This window comes from Notolabrus celidotus, chromosome 4 (assembly GCF_009762535.1).
Source record: "Notolabrus celidotus isolate fNotCel1 chromosome 4, fNotCel1.pri, whole genome shotgun sequence".
Lineage (NCBI taxonomy): Eukaryota > Metazoa > Chordata > Actinopteri > Labriformes > Labridae > Notolabrus > Notolabrus celidotus.
The window spans coordinates 20,215,103-20,237,261 of NC_048275.1; the positions used below are offsets into that span (position 1 = coordinate 20,215,103).

General features: G+C 37.9%; 1 long non-coding RNA gene across 2 annotated transcripts in view; it reads left to right on the forward strand.

Annotated features, from left to right (window-relative positions):
- LOC117811029 overlaps positions 1 to 13,509 on the forward strand; it is a 74,764-nt gene extending 61,255 nt beyond the window's left edge. For both annotated transcript variants that reach the window (XR_004630914.1, XR_004630915.1), the window contains exons 4-5: positions 2,808 to 2,895; positions 12,739 to 13,509. This is a non-coding gene — a long non-coding RNA (uncharacterized LOC117811029). The remainder of the gene's footprint in view (positions 1 to 2,807; positions 2,896 to 12,738) is intronic.
- The last annotated feature ends 8,650 nt before the right edge of the window (positions 13,510 to 22,159 follow it).

Consider the following 22,159-nt stretch of genomic DNA (forward strand, 5'->3'; position numbering starts at 1 on the left):
AATAGCAATGATAAAGGTAAAATGAAATAAAATAAAATAAAATATGGCAACTGTTACAGATTTATACACACTATGTACACTTCTATCTGATAAATAGATAGGTATGTTATTGCACAGATAAAATTGCACCAAGTTGCTAAATTTACATTTAGCTGGTAAGAGGGGGTTATAACTAAAACTGAAGTGTGAGCCAGTGGTTATATTGGTTTATAGTTAGCATTTTGCCAATAATGGTGGGATTATTCTCCACATATATGATGTAATTGATGCATTTTTAAGATGAAATGTTTTTGTGGTTTAATGTGTTTAACTTGTTCCAACTCATATGTGTGTTGTTATGCTCCATGTCACTCATTTATCACTAAAGCTATGTTAGCATGTTTTATTGAATTTAAATAATTGCAGTAAGAGAAAGAACTAACGTGGGCAGAGGTCAAGGGAAGGCCTCACAGACTAGAAAAAAAGGAACAGAGCTGTTTGTGGGTTAGCAAGGAATGTCTGACAAAGATGAGACATGTAGGACTCCATCAGGAGGGATATCTAAGGTTATAGTGCTACATGAGACTACATGAGCTGACAGAGCAAGCTTATGGTGCGACATCAGACGCTGACAGACCAAAGCAAATCAAGATAGATGAGGGCTGAGGGAGGCATCTCTCAACGTCCTCTGTAAAAGGACATAAAATGCCATGTTTCATGCATGTCTCACTGCTTTATGTCTCTGTGAAGAAGAATAAAGCTCTCTGATTCTAACTCTGAAGCTTTTCCTGAAGATAATCTTGTCGACTCTAAGACTTCAACAGAGAACAACAAGACACTGATGGATTAGAAATATTTAAGTGCTGTAGCCTTTAGGACCTGGACTTAATCCACATCTGGCCCAGACTCAACAATTTCAGGTTGGCTGACAAAAATAAGTCACCTCTCTATTACTGTATGAGTAAAATCATGTAACTATGGCTGCTTGTCATGCTGTCTGTGATTATTAGTTATCACTCGTACTTTGTGTGATTAAGTGTGTATACTGTCCTTCCCAGAGAAATAATAAAAAAATTAGTATTCATAGTTGGGGTCATGGCTTTAATAAAAGCCAGAACAGGTGCTTGTAGTATTGTTAAAAATAACAAGTAAAAGTAAAAAAAAAAAAGCAGCAACAAAGTATCAAATATTAGTTTTCTGTAGTGCAGAGTGTCATAAGAGATACAACTCAAACACTGCTCAGAAATATATTTCAAACCACTGTGAATGATTATGAAACAAATAGAGAAAAATACTTCAAAATTGAGCATATCATTTGGAAAAAATAGAACTAATTCCATTTTTGTGTATCATGATTTTACTTAACATTTCCAGTGCTTGTTTCTAAACCTGCTGTCTTTTACGGAGGCATTCATCCGTTTTTTTGTATTAACTGAACAACCGTCTGCTTGTTTCCATCATGAATCACCTGACCCTGAAGTGAAACCACACTGACTGTTCACACCTTCGCATGTGAGCTATGATTTCACGTTGAGATCCTCGTCATCACGGGGTAATTTAAGGACACAAACTCATGTTTAGGCTGAAGGTTAATCCCGGCTATGTTTAAGGTGTGTCATGGTCGAGGATTTAGAAAGGTGACGTATCATTTGTGTTGATGCAGACAGTTACCCTCAGGCAGGATCGTTGTTTCATCTCGTGACTGTCTGTGTTCAACAACGTAGGAATACAAGACAGAGACATACAAAGGGGCAGCCACAGAAACTTAATTTTAAAGGTACATGAAATGAAAAACATACAAGGGTCCAACAGAACTGCAAAAAGTAAAAACAATATGTGTGTTTCATTTAGGGTAGCTACAGACTTATGATGCTTCAGTGCAGAATGTATGATAAAGATGCAAAGATGACGGTGAAAGTAACATTCATTTTATTTATCAGTTGAAGGCGCATGCAACTGTTGCCTTATCAATCAGCTGTTTTTTTTATTCTCAATTCTGAAGGGAATATTGTCACTGCAGCAGCACAAAGTGGGGACAAAAAGAGGAAAACACTGTCAAAGCACACAAAATAACACTAAATTGAATTCTTAAAAAAAGAAAGATAAGAGATCACACATTTAGATATGACCACCTTCTCTTAGTTTCTCACTGTCACACACACACACACACACACACACACACACACACACACACACACACACACACACACACACACACACACACACTGACAGAGTGAAAGCTCTGCCCACACACAGGCCTCTTTGCATCTGTCTCCTGTGTGGGACGGCTTTTCAGACATTGCCTCATGTGTCGAGCGATACATGAACACATGGGAACAGTGAGTGAGCTTAACCCTGAGAAACTTCAATCAATATAAGAAAACCCACAGTTACCTCAACTAACACTGGCTGATTGACATCTTTTCATTTGTTATATCTTTTGAATTTCTCCACAGATACACAAGGTAGTTAAATGATTCACACAAACATGCCCACAAAAAATATTTGCTAGAAATAAAACATTTGATTAATTGTTGGAGTTTGGTTAAATAACATAATTTAGATCCTGTCAAAATCTGAAGCTAGATTTGTCATGTATGTTCCAATAGTTGATGAAAAATGTAGTCATCCCGCATCTTTCAGTGGTTAACACGAGAGAGATGATTGACTCCAGCAATGAGGCTGTCCTGCTCTCTCAGTAGAAGTAAAATAAAACACATATAAAGTCTGTCCAGCTGTGAACTAAATATGTCAGTGCAGATATTTTTAAGAAAATGTGCATTTTTCGGGCGTTGGGTAAAAAATGTTGTCTTTTTTTTTTATTGCAGGGCTAAGGCTCAGGACCATTGATTTCCATTACATTCATCCATCCTGACAACAGGGTGGGAGATCATCAAACCAAAGCTCATGTATATGGTAGGTGTGTTAAAACGTGTTGACTAGTGTACAGGCTGTCTGATCTGATCTTCCTTTTAAAATGCACTGTTTTGAAAATACTTTGGATTATAATCCGTGTTACTCAGGTTTTCTTTTGTGGTTATTTTTTATATCAGTATTAAATTAAGGTCAGGATCAAATCAATTGCCTGTCTAGTATGTGACACTTATTGTTTGCCTGAATCAGAAAGTAGGGTATAAAAATCCTCCCACACAGTCTCTCAGTTTCTGTGTGTGAGTTAAACAGGGTGGTTGTGTGAGTGAGGGAGACGTAGTGTGAGTTCCACAGTCTGCGATCCCCTTAACAAGTTGTTATTTCTCAGGCAGTTGCCTCTTTTGTTTTTTTTTTCTCAAAAAAAATTCTGCTTATAAACCAGTAAGACCACCAGTGCAGCACTGGAGCAACATCAGGCCAAGACCACCTGGTAGAAACACAGCATGGGCCCTCTCTCACGCCAGGGTTCTATCAACTGACATTTCAGTCTATTATCTTCCATTACTCATCAGCTCTCAACACACAGATACTAACTACTTACTGCACTGTGTGTAATATGAAAACTGACATATGTTGAATTCTATAGAAGAGACTGTGGACTTTCAATAGCATCCCTCATATGACATCAGATAATAAAAATACATTGATTCGATTACAAGTTAAATTGAGGTAGATTGCATCCACTATGTGTTAATCTTGTAGGATATGCTTGCTCACACATAATGTCTTACTCTTCTCAGCCAGAGTCAGCTGCATTCAATTACCGATCATGACATGCAATCTCACAGTGTCACAGACAATTCCAATAAAGTTGAATCAAAAGTCCAAGAAGTCTTATATCTTAAGGGGACCTGAAGTGCCAGATCTCCTGCAACAGTCCAATCTTTGTATGACGTTGCAATGTCAGCATCTCCTAATTGTTGGCCTTAACATGTTTAGTACAACATTAGAGAATTATAATCAACTGACTACAGTTTGTAACAGAAATTTAAAGCAATCAAACTGCAAGACTAACTGACCAAAAACGTAGATGATTCAAAACAGCCTTCCCCAAAATTTTGAGGAATACAGTATTGATATTTGTTATTATTGTTTCATTTCTACTGAGGTAAAATATGTCTTTTTGAGCAAGATATTCTTCACAAGATGATGAAATAATGTTTTATCTGCAGCCCAAATGCATAAAGGAGCACATTACTGCTTTTTTAACTCTCATTGTCAACATGTTTAAATAGTTAAAGAGCAGCAATAATATTTTAGAGAACCAATATTTTGCGCAAATAGTTTCTTGGAGAGGTCAGTAACAAAGTATATACTGAAGCATACTCGTTTTTTTCTCTATCACAGCATCCAACTTTAAGGTAGCACTGTAGACTTTTTTGTTGACCCTGTAATGCTAGCTGACTAGCAGTCAGTGCAGCGGCAGTGGCTCAGACTAATCTGCTAAAGTGGACTCCATCCATTCATCACACGGTCCTAATGATCCATACGATCAGTGTCATGGTGTTAGATGGGGCAGAATTGCATGTGCCAACACTAGAAGCTGATACATTATTGCGTGCGTGCGTGTGTTTGAGAGTGAAAATGTGAGTCTGGGGCTTTAGAGAGAGACTGCCCAGCAACAGAAGTAATAGGAAAGGAGCCAAGAACTATAAAAAAAAAAGTAAATAACGGCAGCTGACTAAGCATTTTGAATAGAACTACAGATAAGGCAGAAGTGGCAAAGCTTTGGCAAGTAAAACAGAGACTCTTCTCAAGGTTACATTTCAATATCTTTAATAGGAAAGCTGCCAGAGATACAGTGGGGCTCTGCTGAATAAGAGTGTGATCGCAGGAGTCCCGTGTCATCAAAGTACCCTCCAGTGTCTATAATATACCTGCTTACACCTGTTCTTCACATGTTTACACTAAGAGTACAACCTTAAGTTCAGATGTAAATGCACCCAAGGTGAATCCGGGACACAGGGAGATCACTCGTGCTACATTTTGAAGTGGTCGGAATGTATTTTTCCATGATTGTCCTGCAGCACTTGTGTCTTAGGCTAAGTTCTCTCCCCATATCCAGCAATTTAATCAGGCCTGATTTAATGTTGTTAAATGTTGTCTGATTTAAGGCTTCTCTGCTCCATGTTGTAAAAATCTTTAGGCTTTTGTTATTTCTCATTTATGCCCAGCTAGTGTGAATGTAGCAATGCTGGTTATGCAGAATAATCCTGGACACACTTCACTCATAACTGGTTCAAAAGAACAGTACACTTCGATTGTCGATATGGGATGATCCCCACAGCGAGGAGGGAGAATGAGATGGGACTTGGACATGTATGAGAAACCAAACAATCATAGCTCATAATAATAATGCAGCCATGAGTGATGTTTTCACAGTGGAAAAGAGCTTTCATAACACAAATCTGTTCTTCAGTTTTAAATAGTCAACAAAGAGGCCAGTAGTAGTTCATAGGTTCACTGATGAACTGCTGTAGAGCAACATTAAGCTCCATGATAACAGAGATTTGATATTACTGCTGAGCTCTCTCCTTCTTTCCCTCCCCCTCTCTCTTTCTCTCTATCGCTCTCACATATTTATTTTTCTCTCTGTCCTCCCTCTCTCCCCTCTTTCTCTTGCCCTCCCTCTTCCCTTTCTCTTTCCCTCTCTGACTCTTCCCTCTCTCTCTTTTCCTCTCTCCCCTCCCTCACTCTCTTCCACTCCTCTACCCCTCTTTGTTTTCATTCTCTGACTCTCCCTTTTCTCTCTATCCATCTCGATCCCCCTCTATTTATTTCCCTCTCACTCTCCTTCCCCCATTGTTTCTCTTTCTTTTTCTCTCTCCCTCTCACTCCCCCTCTTTCTCTTTCCCTCTCACCCCCCCCTCTTTCTCTTTCCCTCTCACTCCCCCTCTCTCTTCCCCCATTGTTTCTCTTTCCCTCTCTCCCCCACTCCCCTCTCTCTTTATTTCTCTCTTTGACTTCCCCCTCTCTCTTTCTCTCCCTCCACCTTCCACCTCTCTCTCTTTTACTCTCTCTCCCTCCTGCTCTCTGCCATCTGGTGCAACCAAAACCAGACTTGCTGGAAGTCACTCATATTTGGGATGATGAGGGAGAATCAGTCAGTGTAATGACATACTGTAAAACTCCCATGCTGTGTGAACTCCTATCCCCAACAAGCATTCCCAGCAATTCATGCTGATTTTAGAGCATTTTTACACCACAAGTTCAATTCATGACAATTTCTAATTGTAATCTAGACATCAAACATTATGTAACAAATAACCACACTAAGATACAAAGTTGTCTTATAAATTATTTGCAGATCAAACAGTCTGTACACATCTTCACCTGCTGTGATTCAAAACATGCAGAGAGCAGATGAGGGGCCGCTATATCTCTGCCAGCGGCTCAATTAACAAATATGTGCCTCATTTTTAGATCTGCGTTAAACAAAGTCAAAGAGAGAGACTAAATGAAGGCAAGTTTTGTTTCATGCGTTTTTATGAACAAGCAGGATTGGTCAATAAGCCGAGCTAGTGTATTGTGCTAATTTAAACCATAGCTGTGTTGGATGACAGACTGGAGACTGCATAGATAAGTGGATGACACGTTGTTTTTCTGCCATGTGTTTTGATAATGTATTGGCTATTTTTTTTTAATACTAAACCAACACAAAGAGAAGGGGGAAAGCAAACGTCTACCACTGAGTGAAGGAGTGTTTGGACCCAGAAACAGTTACGTCTCTGTTTAGCAAATGTCAAGTTTTTTCTAAAAAAATTAATTTTGACTTTTCTTTTCTCAACATTTATATTTAGCATTTCACCTTTAATCTCAACATTTCAACTTTTTATTTGGAAAATGGAGAAAACCAGTTCAAACATTCGTCTAAGCTGATTATTTTATTTGAGTAATTTTGAATCTGCTGCAGGATCCTCAGTTAACCCATGTCCTATGTGTAAGATCCAACACTTTAGTTTGTTTGAAGATTTGTAGGAAAAACAAACTCAGTTTACTCAGATGCTCAAATTTTTCTCATGCAGTGGATTAATTATTTGCATTTACATGTATGCAGCAAATAAATTAAATCTTTATTATCAACATTTTAACTGAAGTCCAATCCAGATCAACCATACTGAGAATCTGTTCTTCTGATTTGGCCTTTAGGCTGTTTAAGATAATTAACTAAATACCAGTAATTTCCAGCATGGTTGACTGACGCCAAAACCTCGCTGTAAAATTAGCATATTGTCAGGAGGATGACTTATCAGCTGCACTAGTCCCTCGTCTCCACCTTTGATCTGCAGCCAATTCATACAGCTGGTGTTAAGTACTCTTTAGACCTGCTGGGCTCTGACGCATGTTCCTACTTCATCAACAGGGACGACAAGACTGAACATCCACTGATACATCAAACTGGTTAATCTCCTTTCCCCAGGAATGAATCATCAACTGATTTATGAATTAGAGAAAACCTATGGCGTAACCCCTGATCCTCAACTAAATTACAATTTGTTTTCATGCTCACAGGCTGTATAAAATAAGTGAGTGTAAACATGAGTGCTAAGTAATCCTTTCATTTTAGTTTCTTCAGAAACCTTACTCGCATCGTCAAACTCTTATTTGATAAATCACGAAAGTTCTCCTCACCCTTCCTCATCCTCATTTTCTTACGCGTAAAACTTACACTATAGAAAAACGTTTTCAATCTTTCACAGATTAACAGAATTTACAGGTTTTTTTTCATACCAATTTCATTATTATATCAATTACAAATAGGAGATAGATGACCTTGGCTGTACATACCAAAAAAATAGCCAGCTATGGGCTTTAAAAGCATCCTGTCACTCACATACTTTTGGATGAATGTACCCCAGAGAGCTAAATGCAGATCCACTTTATCAGGCAAGGAAGATAAAGCACACTCATCAATCAGACTGGTTCATCTGGTCATGTCCCTTCAGTAAATTATTCATCATAGTAATATGTCTTTGTCCCTCTGTGGAAAATATCACTGCCTGGTTTTTGATAGACATACTGCTGCTTTTTTTGGCTTAAATTTTGCCGGACAATTTTTGTTTAGGGTCTTTTGGCTTGTAAAAAAAAAATGGCATAACAGAGTTGATCTTTGAAATGTGTGTTTTAATGTGTTTCAATGATGTTGGCGTCAGACTGACTGCATCCTGATTTTATTTATTTATCTATTTCGTGTTAAACTTGAAAGAAGAGCCACCCACAAAGGGATGGGAATCTTTTCACATATGTACATGGAGTCTGAAACTAAGTGGTCCTCCTCTTTAAAAGGGCAACCGACTAATTCATCTCCTGAGCTCTTAACAGAATGATTAACCGTCAGTGAGGCTGAGAAATTTCAAACTGTCCAGTCTGTTCTTGGTGAAATGGCTGTAGGGTGTGAGGATAGACGCCGGGTTATAAATGGAAGACAGCAATTTATCTTTAGTACTTAACAACAAGATCTTTAATCACACAGTGTCCACCTATATCACTTTGATCTAGAAAGAATTGTCCTAAGGAAGGTGTTTTTTAGATGTGTATCATATACACTTATATAAAGTAGTGCAGTTTCTGTGTATGTTTATTGCTTCCATATCAGTAATTGTTTTTAAACTTCGTTTTCTGAATGATTTCTGGCTTTAAACCCTTTTTTTCTTCAAACATATAGAAGGCAAATCTGCTCTGAAAATATAAAATAACGTTTGTTTTGAGAAAGTTAGACTTAGTAACTTACTACAAGTATATGGATGGGGATTGTTTTGTATTGCAGTGTAACAAGCTGTAAAAACATTATTTCTATACTCCTTTATGTATTGTTCATTGAAAAAACAACAACACATATAACCAAGAAACAATTATAACTCACATATCGACATGTTTTCACAAAAATACATATGCATGCTCTTAACTCTGATACAGTGGAGTGCATGCATGTGATTCACAGAGCTAATTCATGTGATGCCTTATTGGATGCGCTCTGACTGTATTAATGCAAAAATAAACCCATACAGACACAAAAAAAAAGATGTTTTTTTTCATTCACTGTCCAACACATCTCACATGATATTTTTTAAATACTGAGTGTAGACTTTGTAGAGCATCATCTGCTTCAAGTTGTGTGCAGACATCCTTCTTCCTCATCTGTTCCACACAAAGCCAAAGGCTCTAGGGAGCAGGTCTTGTTGTCTGTAGTACAGCCAGCAGTGTGAGGAGCTTTTATTCAAGCAGGGAGGCAGAACTTCAAAGTAAAACACTTTGCTTTAATCTGTTTACACTGGGCAGACGGGATCCATCATGACTAAACAAAGTGTGGTCAAATCAAAGTGACCCCACATTATTCTTCTTCAAAGCTGATCTGAAATAGTAAATAATGTTTATTTCAGTTACAGTTTAAGGAATTTTAACTGACCCCGGAGCCGTTCACAGCTGTTATCAAAAAGACTAATTTTTAAATTTAAGACATTTAGTTCAGTGAGTCTCAAGTGAGAAAATGAAAACGATTGAATAAAAGAGTGGGAAAACCATGAAAGCTATTGTAAACTATTTGTTTGAACTGTAATGAGTCTAAAGTGGGTGACAAGTTATTGTCTAAGGTCAAAAGGTGCCTAGAAACAATGGTGGTATACGTATGTGTTGAGAACACAGATTTCAGGTACCTATAAGGTCACGCAGCATAACGAGTCAGGGACTACAGACTGGACATGAAGCATGTAGCCAAGGAAAGAGAGGGGAGGCCTGCACACAGCCAGGTCTTCCCTGCTCTGTCTGTGAGAGTAGCTGTTAACATACAGCCTACCCTGTAACTTAAAGGAGCACAGGGAGCCTTATGCAGAACAAGGCCTGTAAGCATATTGCAAATCAAGACAAGCTGACTTCCGTGCAGTATTCAGTTTATTTGAAGTCATGTACAAGCAGGCATTCTTAGTGAGCATTTTAGCTATGTTGGCTAACTCTGTGCAAGCTTGTTTGATGTCTACTTCTCTAAAAGCAAATAAAACTTTTTACCAGACCCTGATCCCCCCTGGCTGTGTGAATGCTTTTCTGACTCCAAAGTGTTGGAGGCGCACTTAAACTTAAAGCTAAACGCTTTACCTGCAACTCTGTGCTGCACAGTGCAATCAAAAAGTGATCTGTACTGCAGGTTGTTGTTGTCAATTATCTCTGCAGGGAGCATGAGCAGTATCTGAGCAGGCAGCCTCTATACACTCACACATTTCCTAGCCTACTTTTATACCATGGCTTAAATTAAATGTATCAAAAAGCAGGCTGTATCTGCATATATGTAGCATTTAGATACAAGGGTGTTGACACCTGTTTTTTTTTTTTTATTATTTTTTCTATTGATTTTAATCGTTATTCTGGAACTACCTATTGTCTGTATTTTGTCTGTAATATTTAACTCTTCTCATACAGTAGGCTTCCTACTCTTCCTTCGTGTCCTTTGTATAAGTATATTTTCTGTCTACGTGTTTAAATTTGAAAAGCAAAATAAAATATTCAAAAAAAAAAAAAAAGAGACAGGGCTGGATATTGGCATGGGCCTCCCCGTGCAATAACTATTATGATATATCTGTCACAATACAATATGCATTGCATGCTTACACAGTTTGCTGGAAATTCCAAAGTGGAGCAGAGATTACAACTTGCTATAATTCTGTCTAAACTGTTTGTTTCAACAATCCTGTTTCAATCTATTGAAACATTTTAGATTTTGTGAGTAAGAGAGAGAGCAGCATGTGGTCAAGTGACTTGGGGATGCCAGCCTACAAGCCAAACAGCAATATCTACAGGCATTGAGGTCATTGTTAATACAGGAATTAAGGAGAAAGAATATGACATTTTTATTCCATTGAATGTATCAGTGTGAGCAGCTGGAAAGGTTAATGTAATTGGGAAAACAATTATAATGGTACTTTGCTGTATTGATAATACTCCACAACCCTAATAAAAGATCAGGTCAAGATATTGGCTTTATCTGTGAGCTTCTTAGGCAATCTGTAATTACTCACACCATTTAAATGAATTAAACTTTTTTTTTAAATTATTGTTTTTCTGCAAGTCAAAAATTTCCTTTTTGTTTTCTTTTGAACAAAAGAAAGGTGTAATTTTGAAATGTTGCAATTTAGTGCAGGCCAACTTTTTCATGTACAGCTCTGATGTCAAGTCTGAAGCTGATGTATCTCTGGCTCTCTATTTGGCACACCATGAACTGTCCATGTAGAACTATTGTTTTATTATTATTATTGTAACCTAAAGTAATAAAGTAGCTCTGAATGAGCTTGATTGTCTATAGGCGTTATTTCAAAGAGGTTGACCTCATCAAAGATAGAATCAAAAACAACATGTGATATTTGTTCTGTAACAAATAAATTGCAATAAATATTAATCGAGGAATGATCCCTCAGGAAAGCACATGATAGCATGCAACAAATGGACAGAAAACCAAAGGGTTGACTCATTTGATTCTATGCCTCAATGTATGTTCCTTTTCAATGTATGTTCCTTTTAAAGGAGTCTCCCTCTGTCTCTGAAGTGTAAAAGGGAAAAGGAATAAAAGTGTGTTTCAAAAACCTTGACATAATCATCTCTAGAATTTTGCGTAAAGGGCGTACTTTCAGTTGAAATAGACTGACATTTGTTTTTATCCATGTCTTAGCGCCTTTTTATTTGACACTGCACGCAGATGTTAAATGAAAGCGTGTTGTGAATAATTCACACATTTACTATGTCGAGCTGCTTTTTGTCGAGGCATGTTTTACTGTTTGTAAAGGCTGTGATCGTGTTAGAACATGAAAGGGACTTTAACTATAATTCAATTTAATTTCACCTTTAACATCAGGGGGACTGATGAGTGTCTTAATTCAGATGTCAGGTCAAAAGATCATCTGTTTTATGTTGCTAGACTCTGGTAAATGACAAAGAAGACTTAAATTTAGGTGCCATATCATTTTTTATAAAGTAGTTATTTGTAATATCATCTCATAAAGTGCTTTCAAACAAATTAATGACAGAAGGCTTTAAAGAAAAGGTTTTCATTTTAATTCAGAGGCTTTTCCAGATTTGAGGAATCAGGAGAAAGGCAGAGCAACAGCATGTATATCAGAAATAACAGAGTACCTGCTTTTTGAGAGGTCAGGCATTTTTGAAATTCTACAAGGAGCCAGAAAAGACACAAAAGAAAAGTGGAACACATTTCAGAAATGTGTAATTTCTGCTCTGAGATACGCTTTGGGCTGCTTGTTTGTATAAAAGATGTGATATAAATAGAGCTGAGTGAGAGTAAGACTAATAACACACTTCAGCTTTTGATGCATGCTTGTTATAAATATATCAGCAGGGCCATTTATAGATCATTACCTCGAGCAGTCCATTGCTTAATATACTGTAATCAACACCCTGCACTGCTCTATTGCCCACGTGTGGTATTAATGTTAAATGTAATGTATTAAAGCCTGTTGTGACACCTGTAGAAAAAACTGGACAGCCTCAGGAGCACTAATCAATCCACATTGTTCCTTTTATTGGCATTATTTTGAGACTTCTTTTAATGTTTCCTTCCCTGCAGCTCTGTTAATAACCCCCCAAAACAAACATTTTATTTGTAGGCAGTAAAAGCTGATAGTTAATTGTGTTCAATTGTGTTTTGCTCCAGCCTGTTGTGTTTTATTTGCTTACATCAGGCCAATAATCCTCTTTATGATGCCACCAGAGTACCACTAAATGCAACATTCTCTGATTTGCAATCAAAATGTTCCTACTTTTACATTATTCTACTTGTTGTTCAGTTATTTTCCTGCAACCTTACAGTGTTTTTCTTTTGTTAATTTCCAGCTAAGATGTTGCTGAGTCACATTGGGATCTCGACATCATCATCATGGGACGGGGAGGCTGGTGAGCAGTGACCACAGGCAGCGGCAGGAGAGGCGATGCCTTTGTTTTATGGTTTGCAGCTGCTGGTACTTGGCAAAAGAAGTTACCCCGGTGGAGTTGCTTCAGCAAATAATTTTCTGAAATGTTGAAAGAAAAAAAAATAGAGAAAGCTTGAGGCTAGATTTTTATTGTCACTCTGCCCCAAATGAGCATTAAACACCTGCTTGAGGTTGGTAGCGGGTTGAGGTTTTTTCTGGCTTTACAAACTGTTTTCCGGCTTGTGGGCTGATAAAGATGCAAAGAGTCCACACACAGTCATGTTATGCTGACACTGTTGAAATCCCAGCAAGTGGTGCATGCAGCAAAAACACACAAGTACAGGACTACTTCCCCTTTGAAGTCATTGGCTTTTTTATTTATGGTAACAAAGTTAATTTCTATACCATAGAGAGAAGTTAGAAAACTACCAGGAAGTGCTGATGCGGGGCCCTTTCTCTCTGGACCGCAACACTTTGTTTTCAAAGATAATTTTATAAAACGTCAAGCATTGACATACATTTCTATTTCTTCTGATTTTAGCAGGCATAAAAGGACTTTCATTGACTTTTACAAATGTACAACTGTTTTTACTCATTTTGTTCTGCTGTTTTTCTGTTGTCAGCATTTCTCTCACCTTGTAACTGGTCTGTTTGAGTACTTTTAATGATTACCAGTAAATAATTTTGAACTTTCTATGGTAGTTGTGTAATTTGTCTGATTTGTGGCAGAGTTCGGACTAAAGTAGGAAACCCTGTGCATGGGGCGAGGACTGCTTGAAATCTTGAATCTTTCTGTACAGTTAAAAAGTTAAAAAAAATCTGAAAAATTAAAGAATTGTCCCCGTGCAATAAAATGCAACAACCTAAAAGCTATTGTTACAGTGAAATTAGTATTAATCTGGCAGCTATATGTGCTCTCTCAGGTGTTCTCTGCTCATATAACATAGTTTCTCTGTCCAGTTGAGGGGTTTAAAATTGTTTTCGAGTTAGATCTTTTCTCTGATACAATGTTCTTCACTCCCTCAAAAATGTCAGCGGTAAGTTTTTGTGGTAGTAAATTGAAGCTTTATTTACCATGAGAAATCAACTCACATAGTCTTTGTAGGACATATAATGGCCCATGTGGTGTTTGCTGCAACTGCATCAACTCAAATGGTTTTAATTAAGACCTGCTTTCAGAGCGGTCCTTCAGGCCTGGAGGGTACTGAGGACAGCTGGCTCTAGTGAGACAGCAGGACATAGAGGCTGCACACTTTGCTGTGATGGCTCTCTTGTATATCTGCACCCATAGCCTATATGGTCTCTTAGGCCCAGGGGGTTATGACTGTATATCTGTGGTAAATCTGCTGCTGTAGGTGAAGTGGCTGCAATAACAAAACAACATGATTGGACTGATACCAGTGATTCTGCAGCGGAAGGGTGTTCAGAGGGAGGAAGACCTCTACACTCAGCTCTCCTTCTCTGAGCTTTGCCGTTGACACACCCTCATACATAAATGAGGTGATGGAACAACTTTTTTGCTATTATCATTATAGTTTATGGATTAAATTACTTACTCATCAGCTCTGCTGCTGTTGCCCGGATTGCATTAATTCCCAACTCTCAAGACCAGCCTTAGACAGAAATGTGTTTTGCCACTGTGTCAACAGGCAGTGGTGAAATGTTTTGGACTCCCTGCGATGGATTGCGATGGATTGCGATAGATTGATTTGATATGATGATTTTCTGTTTGTCCTGAGATGAACCACATTCATTACTTTACTGAAAAGAGGAGCTTTTGAGCATCTGAGGATCAAACACATCAGACAGAAGATGTTTTCTGTGAAGAAGGAAATTGTGTCTCTGAAGGCCCAGTTAGTTCTGTCAGCAGAGAGAGAGATAGAGAACTGGCATTACAGCCAACATGTCAGCCTCAGCCATCACCATTAACCCACCCACACAAATGCAAATTTGACATTTTTTTCTAGAAAGCCTTTCATCCAAATAAAGGCAAGCCAAGGCAAGGCAACTTTATTTGTATAGCGCATTTCATATATGAGGACAACTCAATGTGCTTTACATAAAAAAATTAAAAGCATTAGAAACATTCAGACGAGCATAAAGGAACACAATAAAAATGACAAATATAAAAAAAAAAGAAAAAAGAAGAAATATTAGAAATATATTAAAAATAAGATTAAAATTTGCATTTAAAACAGGTTAGAATAAAGGTAGGAAGGCAGTAGCAAATAAAAAAGTCAGTCTTTGATTTAAAAGAGGTGAGAGTTGGAGTGGACAGCTTTCAGGGAGTTTGTTACAGATACAGTTGTGCTCATACGTTAACATACCCTGTCAGAATTTTTTTTTTTTATTTTAGGGCCATTTTTCAGAGAATCACTCATGGTTAGAGGTTGGGTGAAACCATTTATTGTCAAACAACTGTGTTTACTCTTTTTATACCATAATGACAACAGAAACTACCCAAGAAATTATAAATTCTGTCAGGACGTGTGAACTTATGAGCACAACTGTATGTGGTGCATAATAACTAAACGCTGCTTCACCATGTTTCGTTCTGACTCTAGGGACTGAAAGCAGACCAGTAATAATGTTTAATATTCAAACACTAAAGACATTCCTTGCATAACATCCTGACATGAGATGACACATTTGGTCTGTAGCTGGACTTGTTGTTCTGCAAAAAATCTTTTTGGAAACAATTTCAACAAACATACGAAAAAGACACCTGTCAACACCTTTTAGACCCACATGCATTGATGACATTGTCAGACTGGGTAGGGACAAGATGAGGACATGTCCTTAAGTTGTCTCTTTTTACTGATGGAGAAGAGAGGGAAAGTGTTGCATGTTGGCTGCAACAAGAAAAGTCAACTGAGTTAACTTCTGACATGATGGGAACATTATGGATTATGTAAGAGACAAAAACAACAGACACAACACGTCAATCAGCTAACAGGTTAGTGCAGGGTAGTTAAATGTGTTATATGGCAAAGACACAATGCATGTTATGCTTGTATTAAACCACAAACTTTGTGCAATCTGATGTGTTCATCTGTTTTATTACGCAGTGGGTTTAATACTTGATGTCGATTGGTCAAAACCCCATAAAAAGGGACAACCTGATCACACACAGCATGTGTTCACCACTGCCTGTTGACACTGTGGCAAAAACATTCATTTTGGTTAGGATTCTAATTTGATAAACATTGTGGCAAAAAAGTTCCATCAATCTTTGATAGGGAAAAATGGAACAAGATCCTGTCCTGAAATCCAGACAATGGCAGCAGAACTGGTGAGTGGTGAGTTGCAGATTGCTAAAGTAACTTCAACCACAACAGTAGAGATAAGAGCAACCATGTTAAAAGTTGCACCTATATGTTGCCTCATTTATGTTTAAAGTCAAGTGCAAAGCCCCAACCAGACCCTTCCGCTTCATGATGTGGTCTTGCATAACCACCCATTTACTATGCAGCTTAATCCTCACTCTTTCATTTCCAGCTGGAATCGGTGGCTACAGTTGACAAGACAACTTGCTTGCAATGCATTACTGATCTCTTACAAAATTAAGAAACAAGAGGCAGAGACTTTGAATTAAGTGGTTGTGATGAATTGTCATTTTTAAATAACAACATTAAAAATATTGCAGATAAGGTCATTTTCGACTATCATCCTTTTTTTTGTAATGGTTTTTCATGACAAGTAACTACAGCCATCAGGAAACTTCATACGTTAACCATGGAGATTAGCTGGACTACATACTGTGCCATCTACAAGAAACACATAAAGTAGTACAGTCTCAGCACTGGTCCTGTCCTGAACACACAATAAGCATGATGAGTAGAGGGGAAGACCATAGTTTAATGTCTTCTGTTTAGTCTTAACATAGATTTTACAAGGGCCTTAAGCAACTCCCAGAGAGCAATCCGACCATGGGCCTTCTGATAATTTGAGTTAGAGGCCTCTGATTTAAGCTATTATCAACAGCAGCCTGAAAAAAACTCAGAAAAGATCAAGAGTGAGAGAGAGGAAAAAAAAAAGACTACAGCCGACTGTGTGTCTGTGTTTGTGTGAGGCAGCATGTGAACTGGAAGGAGAGGGACAAAGAGTGAACAGGAACGAGTGCGTGTGAGCAAGGAGTGGGTGAGTCAGAGAAAGGAGAGAGAGGAGGAGGGGGAGGAGGGGGAGGAGGGGGGAGATATATTTGTCTGCCTATAAAGCTCCACTGCTCAGCCAGCGTCTTGTCCTGGATTTCAGGTCTGTTGTGTAAACTTCAGCAGAAGTGAATCCTGACTTTAAGAAGTGATGACAATACTTAAATAAAACTCTCAAACTGAGGAAGCTGTTCGTGGTTGTTTGTGGTAATTTTTGCACGTTTACAGGAACTTGAACTCAAGCATTTTTTATAATATTATATATTTATATTGTTTATTGTTGAGTATTTTATGTTTCCATAGTGCACGTGTCACTGCCAAGCTAGGGACAAGAATTAAAAATTAGCAATGGCCTTACACTCTGTGAAGCATAGTAGTTACACTGTCTAAATTTGCTTTACTTCAAAAGAAATTGTCCCTGTCAAATAAATCATTTAGGACCAGGTGAGTTCATCATTCTTATTCTAGTCTTTTATCAAGTGTCAAATGATAATCTTGCATTAGCATGGTAAGCCAACAACAGTTGTTACTTCTACCAGCCTGGATTGAATAAGGGTCTTGTTAGCTGTAATGTGATTGTGATTGTTGTGCCATTTATCAGTGGCAGAGTAGCATAGACTTTTAGGGAAAGTACAACCTCAGCAGATTTTCAAAAGATAGTATTCCATCAGTTTGGGGCAGGTTGTATTACAATAGCTAAAGTCACAAAGACACAGCAGGGCAGGCTACACCGTGTGCCACCTCCCTTCCCCTTTCTTGAGCTGTACTTCCATATCCTGCTACCAAGTCTTCAGTGTACGACTCATAGTACTGTGTTTTCAGTGCACTTGTTTTTAAGCATCTTCTACTTTGAGCCACAACTTTTCACTCTAGAGCAGTGGTTCCCAAATACGGCGTCTGCACACCTTTGGGGGGCGCGAAACACAGATAGGTGAGGTCGCAAAATGACTTCAACAAACAAAAACAAAAGTTGCATATTGTATCCATAATTATAAAACTATAAATGAAAATAGTGTTAAATGTTACATAAAACCATGCAGATAAAAAATGTTTGATCACTTTGTTTCTCATTTTTTCTTTGTTGCCACATGGCTTCTGAGGACTAAGCCACATAAACAGCAGTATCAGTAGCAGCAGGTTAATTTAAAGCAGCACAGGAAAAACAGCAACATGTGCACATAGGCAGTCTAATTTTCTGCCGAACAGCTAAATTAATTATCTTAGGCCTTTGTTTTGTGTCTGTGATGGGATTTGCCCATTAGTGTATTTCCACGACAGTGAGGAAAATGTATCCTCCTTGAGGAACAGTTGGTTTCGCCAGGCTCCAACTTCACTACTTTGGGGTCACAGGCTGAAAAGTTTGGGAACCCCTGCTCTAGAGTATATATGACTTGTTAAAGCATTTAAACACACAGTATATCAATTAACATAGAAAAATAAACAATTACATTGGTGACTATGGATGCAATGTGGATTAAATGAGCTTAACATGGATTCTTTTTGATAATTGAAGCATATTTCTGTCATCACAAAGCATTATAATAATACGTGCTGCAGTGGCTAACCCACAGACTCCATTGAAACAAATGCATGTCCCCCAAAGTTAGCAGAAATGTTAAATGTAGTAATATTGGCACAGTCTGAATGTTGTCTTACAGGTGGCTCACTTTGTCAGATATTGGAGATAATTAAATAAAGCTGTTAGCTCCTATTAAAATTAGTAATAGAAAAATCTCTGCATAATAATTGATGTCACATTCTTGCAATCTAAATGTGGTCTCATCAAAGAGTTTAAGGTCATCTAGTATTTATTTCATTAAAGGTTTTATTTTGTATTTACTGTTTGAATTTGTTTGAATGTTTAAATCCAACAAGCTTTAAATATTCTAGACACCAAACACTTGTTAAGTGGGTCAGATCTTGGTTCTAACAAGCAAACAGTAAAGAACAGCTAAATTAAACCAGCAAAATGTCATGTAGATGTGTTTTAATCCATCTGATCATTGAATATGATTATCTTCAGTGTCAAGGGAGGAGCCCTTCAAAATAAAAGTGAGAATTTCCTCTTGGACAGGGCTTTGCAGTTAGTGTGGGTGCAGTAGGTGGTGCTCAGCAGAGATTAAATGATTCTCAGGCTGAAAGTTCATGACCTGCAGACAAGGTCAGAGAAGGTCATAAATGTCTGCAAACACAAACAAGAGCTGTTGAATATGTATTTGCACTGAGGTGAGGTGAGATAAGGTCAACTGAGGTTACATTCATTTTTTAAATTCTAAACCAGTTGGTTTTGGTTTGATCTGGCGGTCTAATCAGAGAATTGACTGATGGCTTCATGTTTTGATCAGCTTCAGGTGTTTACTTCAACTTGCCTTAATTCCACAGTTAACATTATTTCAACTTAAAACCTGAGATGAAACAAACTGCAATAATGTGGTCATTGGATAGTCTCATTAATAAAAATTAGGAATTTTGAGTTTGATGTGTTCTTGAGCTTTAAGTTGAGTCGTGGAGACAAGTAGAAACCAGCTGCAGAAGCTCAAACATAGGAGAAACAGACTGCAAATTCAGAAACAAAGTACATGTTGCAGGATATATAATAGTCTGAAACAAATTTAACAGTGCAGGAAACCAAGAAAAGAAACAAAATCTCTTATTGAAAACTCGGCTGTTGCTGCACACATGCAATTGTTGGCCAACATAGAAACTACATCCATGTCACTAACATCAGTCACCTTAAACCTTAAACCTTATACTATACAACAAATTACATGTGAGTGAAATTCAGATGAAGTGCATTAGGCTTTAGAAGTTATTCTTGCAATTAACCATCATTAATTTAGTGCAACATCTTTCTGCACAACCAAGTGAAGGAAGAGTTAATTATTCACAATAGTCCAGGTGCAGCACACGTATTAAGATATAAAGGCAGGCAGGTAGATGACCCAGGTGAGGCTTCTGTAACATAACTCCCAGATAAAGATGAGTCACTGGAGTGTTTTCCCTGCAGACGTCAGAGGCGATAAGAAGAGTGTAAACAGATATTCATCGAGATGTGCCTCACGTGTACTCTGACACCTGGGCTGTTTTTCTTCACTCTACTAACACACTACTACCAACTGTGTCCCACCTTTTCACTGTAATACATCAATTAAATTCAAAGAGTATAAAATTGCTACATGTACAGTACACCTGCACTCTTCAGACAAACAGAAAATTGGAGTGGAGCTCATTCAACTTCCTGGTTGCTTCTTTTTGGGTGACTTGAAACACATTCCAGCACACCCTGTACACTTTCTTTCCACAATGTTTATCAAATCAAACTTGCAAACTTGTGTCTTGGTTCCCCAAAACAACCTGTGAAAAAGGAGATGGCAATCATGTTGCTGTTTTAGTGTTTGTTTATATTTTTCCCTTTTGCACCTCCAGATGCCAAGCTGTTATTTTTCCCTTAACTTGAGCTGTTATTTTGGCGTCCCCTGTGGACAAAGTGAGACCCTTTAGCTGCAGATGGAGGAACACATGTTTTATCCAAGAATAGTGCAAAAGGAATGGGCTTTCTGACAGCAAGGTAATGCTGAAACATTTCCATACAATTACACCAAAAATAGTGAATTAGTAGCTGGTTGGAGTTTGTTAAACTAGCTAATTTACGTGGTAGAGTTGACCCTATAGGGAGTGATTGATAACCTAACTTGTGTTACGGTTCTCCAGCAGCTTTCTTGACAAATTGGCCGAGCTTACCAGCATTCATTGTGGCTAAAACACCTACAACTTAAAGTACTTCATACAAACTTTGAAAGTCTGAACTATCCCTTTAAGTGGAGACCGTATTGCCTGGAGAAAAACGTGTCTTATGAACCTCCAAGATGTGTGGATTGAATCCAAAATAATGAACATTACTGAAGCTTGGTCTTATGATGATTAAATCAGGATAAAAAAAGAATCTCACATTTTTAGAACAGTTTTCTTACTTATAAATGGGATCAATTTAGCTGTTTACGCAAACACAGCACACAGTGTTTGTTTTAATCCACTCTCTGATGCATTAGTTTAATTTATTGAAAATAATCATGAATTCATAACTATATATAACAAAAAGTACCTTTACAGAATTCTTGCTCTGCTGTGTCTCACACTGGGACCAATTTCTGTGAGGCTGCCCACCTACGGAGGACTTCAGTAATAGACGACATCACACATATCACACACTTACAGCTTACACAAACTCCTGCTGGCATGGATTGCATTTGCCTCTAGCTATTTCCTCGATAAATGCAGTTTTAACACACAAAATAAATTAATTACAAACATTGCAGATGACCCTATAAATGACATACATCTTGTATTAGCTTGGTTTTTGGAAATACTTATGTAATAATTTGAATCAGAAACATAACCTTTGTCAGCTGTTTCGTAATGTTGTCTATGAATTTTATTTTCATGACAGGCTATGGCTGACAAAAATCTGACATCAACTTTATCTGCCAGCCAACAAACTGTGAAGTAAGCCGCTGTGTAGGGTCTTGTCTCTGAGAGTATAATTACTGAACCAGACTGCACAAAAAGTTCATCTCAAAGACAGTGTTACAAACCATTAGCCTCTAAGATCCTATTTAACAATGTGATGACAACCCACTGGAGAAAAAAACAATAAAGAAACACAATAGAGATACCATTCATGAGCTTTTATTTCATTATTCCATCCTATAAAGGAAAATGTTAGTGGCTCTTAGATTATAATATTTCCAATTAAATACTTTTGCGTTACGTTTTAAGGGACAATACAAGCTACATATGTGTGTATGTGTGTGTGTGTGTTTGTGTGTGTGTGTGTGTGTGTGTGTGTGTGTGTGTGTGTGTGTGTGTGTGTGTGTGTGTGTGTGTACGTGTGTACGTGTGTGTGTGTGCCTGTGTGTGTGCAGAGCCTCAGGCATCTGTGCAGCACTGACTGAGAATACGCCCGGACATGTCTAAGAGCAACCTTACCACACACACTCACACACATATGCACAATCACATTCAAATCTACATGCTGCTGAGATACACACATTCAACGAGCCACACATAAACTTCAATAAACAAACCTAAACACACAGTCACACACATTGTACTGTGGTCAATGCCTTCTGCTCAGCTAGTTTACAGCCCAGATAAGACAGTCCAGGATTCAGCCTCATTCTGACACCATGAACT